Below are 8,359 nucleotides of genomic sequence, written 5' to 3' on the forward strand. Positions count from 1 at the left end.
CACGCACGCACACGCACGCACGCACGCACATGCACGCACACACACACACACACACACATAGATACATGAAATATGACAATAATTGTTTTCATGCAAGAGAGATTTCTCGTAATCATATAATCCACATTGGAATCTATCTAATTAAATGTTATTCTTAGAATAGATAAACTAAGGAGTGACGTACCAAATGACATTTGCAAATTTTTTCAACTTAAATTTCTTGTTCAGTTGGAGAAAAACAAAAACCTAGTGGTATTTGCTAGCAACTCAAGAGAAATGGAGGTAATTTAATTCTGCAATTTTTTTTTAATCTCTACACAGACATGCTGTCCTATTCCTCTATCTTTTCTATTGCTACTAAAATGGAATTTATTCCCTAAAACTGGCTGGTCTCATGCACCTACCACTTTCATTTCCACCTCTCCTCACTTTCAGTACACTCAACCCCTTTGGTCCTGTACTAACTTTTATGCCTGGTCCTTTCTCTCCAAAGCATTATTCTTCTATGATCTTTTTCTACAGAGTGGAGTATTAACAGCATCAAACTCACCAAGCTTCAAAAGCCTCATAATGTAACAGATAATGCCCCTTCCTACAAACTCAACAATGCACACACACACACACACACACACACACACGTACATGAAAAGTAACTTTAAAATATATAATGATATAATTACTAGTAAATAGTATTCAACAGATAATAATCGTTTCAAATATACATATATGAATTAGGTTGCAACAATAACCAACAATTATAAAATCTACAAATAAACTAACCACTAATGAATTATTAATTGACTGTCACATATAAACAATAATAAACTTATTTCCAAAATGCATTAAATCAAAAAAGCATTATCAATAACTGAAAATGTAATTGAAACTATGCAAGATAATTATAAGTTAGTTTCTTTTGTTTTCTGTCTGTATGGGTGAGTATAAATACACACACACACATACATTCAGTTTTGTCAGTATTTTTACTGTTAGCTGGATTTCAAATACAATGTAGAATTTAAATTTATTTTCAGGCAAGTAGAATAAATGCACAAATGTCCTATCTTGTGAGGTAGAAGCATCTTAAAGCACATTTAGATATCTTAGATGATCTTATAACGGACATCATCTTTGTCACCCAAAAGCAGTTTGCTTTCTAACCATATACTTTTGGGTTCAGTCTCACCACATGACATCTTGGGCATGTGTCTTCTACTATAGCCCTGGGCCCTAAGCCTGTCTTCTTTGTATTAAGTTGTAAAAATGAAGTCAAACTAAATGGTGATATTTTGAAATCATTTAATACGTGCATTTCAGGTCTACATAATATATAACAGGAAATGCATTCATTGTGGAAGACCTTCCTCAGTTTATACATTTTGGGTGTGTATGTGTGTGTGTGTGTGTGTGTGTGTTTGCCACCTCATGACAATTTTTGATTGTTGTAAATAAGTGTTACCATCATAGAAGTGGTGCTATTCATTTCCAATTTTCCATGAAAACATGTTCAATCACAAGGAAATAATACCTTGCTTAGAAGCAGGAAGAGCATCTAACTATTGAAAATCTGCCGCAACAAATTCCATCTTATCCACAGAAAATAGGATGATGACGGACTTCCAAGTAAGAAACAAGATTTAAAAGATTTTCAAAAACTAAAATATGCTACCCAGCTATTATTTCAGAAAGCACTTAAAAGAAATTTGTTGAAGTGTTTTCATTAATATAATATATATATATATATGTAGTCAAACAAAATATCCATCCCCAACTGTAACTGTTTGTTCTACTTGTCTGCCAAATACACCCACAGTAATATTGAACAATATCCCCTTCCATTCCTATTGAAATCTACCTAACTATTAGCAACACCCCCTACTGCTAAGGCCAACTGCCTGGTTACCAGCACTGCACCCATTCCAATTTCAATATAAATAAATCTTTGATCCACCTTTTTGTTACTATCTCATGATCCACAAAGTTCTCCACCTAAGTTATCAAAACCTTCATTCACTTTCCTGTGCCAAATCTACAGACACCCTACACTTAAAATAACCTCTTAAACAAGTTAATTTGATCTCATTCTCTGTGGGCAACTACTTAAATCTCTGGGAGCATACATGTAATAATGATGGGCTCTCCCATCAAGCACGATGTATGTGTGTTCAGCTTTTTGCCAAATGACCTGCTAATAATAATAATAATAATAATAATAATAATATAGAGTAACAAATGGATATCTTCTAACAATATACATCATCATTATCATTTAACTTCCTTTTCCATGTTGGCATGGGTTAGACATTTTGACAGAAACTGAAGAGCCAGAGGGATGTGCTGAGCTCCAATGTCTGCTTTGGCATGTTTCTTCCAATCACCAACCATTTTCCAGGGAGTATGTGCTAGGTGCTTTTATTGTGGCACCAGCACTAGTGAGGTCACCAAGTACTCACAAAGCAAGATTTCTCAAGCAAGTGGGGTAATGAATGGACATAGTTACATCTCAATTATTCTCACCTCCATATCTCAGATGATAACAATCATCTTTAACATTTAATGCGTAACCCGTCCTTCCCACCTCTCTCTCTGGTTCTGAAAGATCAGTAAAAGAAAGCAAATTTTCATTTACAGTTTCATCTACATAAACTTTAGTTATAAAATTCATGTTGACTGGGACATTCACTTCCCCCTGACAGCTTATTCAACCAATCTAAATTTGAATCTGTTCACATACTGAGTCCTCCTCATCAGTAAATGTTCCATTGTTATTCTTACTCTTGCTTTCAAATATGAATTTCAAATTAGCATTAAACTTAGTTATTCCCAGAAACAACAGTCTAGCATCCGTTCACTGATATTTTAGCATAAATAATGATACAACTTATCGATGCCACCATCAAAAAATACATGCCTGCTGGCACAAAGATTGATAACAGAGTACTTTACCTAATCAATTTCAGAAGTTTATTTCATAATTATAATAGTCTAGTATTATTACCTTAACAGCTCTCATATGTAACCACAAAATTCCCACCAACAAACAAATGATTATAAAAAAAATAAAAACAAATGTGAAAGGGTTTCAAAACTGTAACATAAAACATTATTATTAACAGTTCTCTCATTAAGGCAGTGAGCTGGCAGAATTGTAAGCACATCAGACAAAATGCTTAGTTGCATTTCTTTTTATTCCTTACATTCTGAGTTTGAATCCTGCCAAGGTCAACTTTGCTTTACATCTTTCCAAGGTCAATGAAATAAGGAACCAGTCAAGTAGTGAGGTCAATATAACTGGCTTGATCCCTTCCATTAAAATGGCTGGCATTGTGTTCAAAATTTGAAACCATTGTTATTATTTACAGTTTTGTCATTAACATGTTAAGTTGGAAGAACTGTTAGCACATCAGACAAAATGCTTAATAGCACTTCTAGCTTTCTATGATCTGAGTTCAAATCCCACTAAGGTCAACTTTTTATCCTTTTGGGTCAGGACAATAAAATACCAGTCAAGTACTGGAGTTGATATAATTGACTTGTCCACTCCTCTGAAAATTACTGGCCTTGTGCCAAAATTAGAAAGAATTATAAACATTTCTCATTAAAAAAAAAAAACCCTGCACTCTGACTCATTCAGTCACTTCATATCCATGAATAAAATTATTATCTTTACTAACACTAATAGATGGCATAACAAATATAATAATCATACAGATTAAAGCACACAAGACTTTAATGGTTATTTTTTTCCTTTAAAAAGTTCCATTGCAAAAATGTTTAAGTGACATTTCTTTTATCGATCAGAAAGCTGAAGCAAAAAAAAAATGTTAGAAAGAAGAAAATCCTTTTGGCTTATATTAAACATATACTGTATGCTTAACAATACAGAGTAGCAGAGAGCTGATGGAAATAGGAAAAGCAAATTATATATCAATAAAGTATAAATGCACAGCCAGAAAGATTCTCAATAAAATAGTATATAGGATTGCAGTTTTAGTCAAACAGAAAATATTAGCAATGCTAAATGTTAGTAAAACTAAAAATCCATGCAGACTGGAAAATTGTGTCTAGAAAATCCATTATTGACCTTAGTAACAGCAGCATTCAACTGAAAGGTTTAAGATCACCAATAGCAAGCAAACAACAGTAGAAAGATATTCAGAAAAAAGCACACATTTCTATAGCATGGGTAACATTCCCCACTAACCTTATACGGCAGTTATGTAATACACAAGGAATCCTGTAAGAAATTAAAATAAAGTGTTAATTCTTCCACAATATTTTACACAAGAAATGACATGGTTGCAGGAATCAGTCTGTCTCAAAAGTAAATAGCATATATGATAATAACCTCAGAACTTCTTCCAGTTGTCTCAGAAGAATCAGTGAGAGCACATATATGTACCAAATATTATCAAACAATTTAATTCCTCATTCAAATAAACAATACATTCAAGAACTAAATTACATTTTAGAATGCAACACAATAAAATTTTGCTGAAAAGAAAGAATTTCATATATATGTATACGATTATTTGATTGCACATGAAAAAAAATGATTTTGGGGGGTGGGAGGGGATTAATTTTTCCAAAAGATTTTTAGAAATTATAGTTCAATTTTCTAATAGAAATTAAATCAATGAATTTATATAAAATTAATTTTCTGGCTGTTAGTTTCATAGTTTGTAATGAAGACTTGTTGATATTTTGCTGAAACCAAAAAACGCTTTAGTTCTTTTATAAACATGTTTTAAAAAAATAAATAAATAAACCTAATCATAAAAACCCACTAAAATTCTCAGGAAGTGTATGTAATTAACTATTACTATAAAAGCATTCATTTTATGACACTATGTGTGCATGTGTGTGGGTGGGTGTATATGAATACATATATTAGATATATACACATTTTTTCCTTTCAATGATAATTCAATTAAAAGTTGTAATAATTACTTTAAATGGCAGGGGAGAGTGAAATAAGTAACAGTTGCTATGCAAGCTAAGTAGCACTTCTACCTTTTGAAGCAAGCAATTAAAAAAAATAAACGAAAAAAAATCACATTTCATACTTATAGTACACACAGCTGCTTCAGGTTTCCTTGGAAGCATCAAACAAGATAGCAAACACTAAGTCCCATATGTAGTAAATTAATAATAAACTTACCAACTTTTTGTCAGCCACACTAACTTCCAAAGTATTAGACCTAACCAGTTTAGCTCACAAACTAAATTACTAAAAAACAAATCTAGAAAGAAATTTATTTATTATTATTATTGTTGTTGTTATTATTAATACTTCCTCTATCACAGGTACAGTACTGACAACTACTAGTAGGTGTGTCATGGACAATTTCACAACCCCAAAAACCATTTGAAATAGACGCTTAATGGTATCTGAGTCATATTTAGATAAATTTACATTAAGAGTCATCACCTTGGAACCAACCAGATATGATGTTATATTGAAGATGCCATGGAGGAAACAGTTATTTTAGTATTGTCATAATTCATATCAATTAACAGTCTAAAAATGCGAACTGCATACATTTACATAGCTTATATGCGTATAAAAAAAAAAAACAATCCTTTTTATATTTTTTGTTGTCATTCCATGCTAGTTAGACAAGACTAAACCTGTTTTGTTAAGAAACTAATAAATATAGAGACAATTGCCCAGCTTAATATCTACCAAGGATTCCAATAGGTTTGAGATGGTTTATGATGATTTACATCTATTCTTATCTACCATCACTTCTAATTTAAAATTGTAACCTTTCTTATTTTGAAGGAAATTCTATTTTCTTCTAACTACAATAGAAATCATGGTAATATCAGATAATCATACTATAATGAACTAATTAAGCTTGTTATTTCTGTAGCCCTTTGATATAACGATAAAAAAAACTTTACCAGTTGACACTACTGCTTCAAACAGTAACTTTATGTTGTTTAATGCATACTGAATAAGTAATTCCCAGTGTTAAAACATGTCTAGAAGAGATAAGACAGAATGAGATTAATGTCTCTGTGTGTGTGTGTGTATATATATAGAGAGAGAGGGGGGGAGAGAAAGAGAGAGAGAGAGAGAGAGAGAGAGAGAGAGAGAGAGAGAGAGAGAGAGAGAGAGAGAGGGAGAGAGAGAGAGAGGGAGAGAGAGAGAGATTTACAAATACCTCAGTGCTTTTTGATTTTTCAGTTTTGGCAAGGCTATGATCAATATAGTCACCTTAGAAAATACTGGTCAACAAGACTTGACCTTTAACTAGGAATACATCTACCAGATATATTCCAGTTGAAAAGATAAGTGACAGTAGACAAATATAATACAATGTGCCACAGTAAGGTAGATTCTTAACATCATCTTGTCCTTGAAAACAGAAATGCCAATAGGAATTTCTAAGCTTTTAAATTTAGAAGAAGTTTAGAATTTTAAAAGAAAATACTTATTTGTTTACTCAGAATATATAAGTGTAGACATGGTTGGGACCAGTCTCACAGCATGGCACCAAGAGTAAGTGTCATCTCAAATAAGCCCCAAGTCAAACAGAAGTCTAGGCAGACTGAAAGAGCTCTTTCATATACATATCACTATCATCATCGATTTAATGTCCACTTCTCCATGGTTGCGTGGACTAGATGGAGATTACTGAAGCAGATTTTCCATAGTTGAATGTCCTTCCTGTTGCCAATCCTCACTTATTTCCAAACAAGGTAATATTTCCCTCCTGAATTGAGGTGCATGCATGTACACATGCATGCTTACATTTGTGCTTCTCAGAACATCACTCAGCTACCAGCAGTGATGTTGCAGTCATTTCACCTGTCTGATGGCTTTTCACACCCAAAGACATAGGGATACCCACTAACTTGACAAAGCAGGTAAGGATTAGCAACAGGAAGGGTATTCAGTTGTAAAACAACGCCCCAACATGGAAAAAACAGATACAAAAATGAACTAAAACCAGATTTATTTTTCTGTTTTTAATGAAAGAAGTCAAATGAAAAAATTCATTTTAAGATTGTATACAATAAGTGGAGCATGATATATTTACTATCAAAAGAAGATTATTCTTTGCTCTACAAAAGTTAACAGTCTAAATCCAGAGGAAAAACAAGTCCACTTGTAGACTATATAATGAATTTTGGCTAAAAATATGATTGAAATAGCAATTACTTTTTTATGATACATGTATATATATAACAGTATTTTCTACAAATATTGACTGAACAAACAAACAAACACTACAATGTATTTTAATGAGAGCTGTTGAAGAATAGATCTATAGCTTCTGCATGAAGGATATACTTTATATTTTAAAACAATTGGCATAAACAAGAATCAATCTTGCAACAATTCTAACAAAAAAAAAAAAAACAACTTAATCTATATTCATTCCAAGTATATATTACATTATTAGATATAGAATAATATGTAATAATGTAGTAGAATCATCAAGCTATTAAATATTCTGTTGTAATTATTACACATCCCATAAAATGAATGTATCAATTTTATGTACTCAGTTTTTCTCTTTCTTCCTGTCTCATGAAAAATTTTGTTAATAGATTCAGCTAGTGTAAACAGTGATTTTTCTTCCATGTAAATCTCAAACATAATTGATTGAGATAACAACACCTCATTATAAATTCATTGCTACAAAAGAAAACATTCAGCAATTTATCTTTTATATCTTGTTTCAGTCATTAGATTGTGGTCATACTGGGGCACTGTCTTGAAGAGTTTTTACTCAAACAAATCAACCCCTGTACTTATTTTTTTTTTAAGTCTGGCACTAATTCAATCAGTCTCTTTTGCTAAACTATTAAGTTACGGGAATAGAAACAAACCAACACCAGTTGTCAACACACAAGCACACACATACATATATATACACACGATAGGCTTCTTTCAGTTTTCATATATCTAATCAACTCACAAAGCTTGCCCAAGATGCCATGCAGTGGGACTGTACCTAGAACCATGTGGTTGGGAAGTAAACTTCTTACCATGAAGCCAACCCTGTGCCTATATCACAAAAAAAAATGAAAAAATAAACATTCGAGTAACTATTTGATTCGAGCAAGGTCATTGCCAGTGCCGCTGGACTGGCTACCATGCAGGTGGCACGTAAAAAACACCTTTTTGAGCATGGCCATTGCCAGTACCACCTGACTGGCCCTCGTGCTGGTGGCATGTAAAAGCACCCACTACACTCTCGGAGTGATTGGCGTTAGGAAGGGCATGCAGCTGTAGAAACTCTGCCAGATCAGATTGGAGCCTGGTGCAGCCTTCTGGCTTGCCAGTCCTCAGTCAAATCGTCCAACCCATGCTAGCATGGAAAGTGGACATTAAACAATGATA

At 32.9% G+C, this 8,359-nt stretch overlaps 1 protein-coding gene across 5 annotated transcripts in view; it reads right to left on the reverse strand.

Moving 5' to 3' along the window:
• LOC106875929 (protein FAM13A) overlaps positions 1 to 8,359 on the reverse strand; it is a 242,604-nt gene that overhangs the window by 168,500 nt on the left and 65,745 nt on the right. For 2 of the 5 annotated variants that reach the window (XM_052978227.1, XM_052978230.1), the window contains one exon: positions 4,205 to 4,237. The exons of the other annotated variants lie outside the window; for them this stretch is intronic. The gene's annotated coding sequence lies outside the window, so the exon portion shown is untranslated. The remainder of the gene's footprint in view (positions 1 to 4,204; positions 4,238 to 8,359) is intronic. 5 annotated transcript variants of the gene reach the window in all.

Source organism: Octopus bimaculoides, chromosome 2 (assembly GCF_001194135.2).
Source record: "Octopus bimaculoides isolate UCB-OBI-ISO-001 chromosome 2, ASM119413v2, whole genome shotgun sequence".
NCBI lineage: Eukaryota > Metazoa > Mollusca > Cephalopoda > Octopoda > Octopodidae > Octopus > Octopus bimaculoides.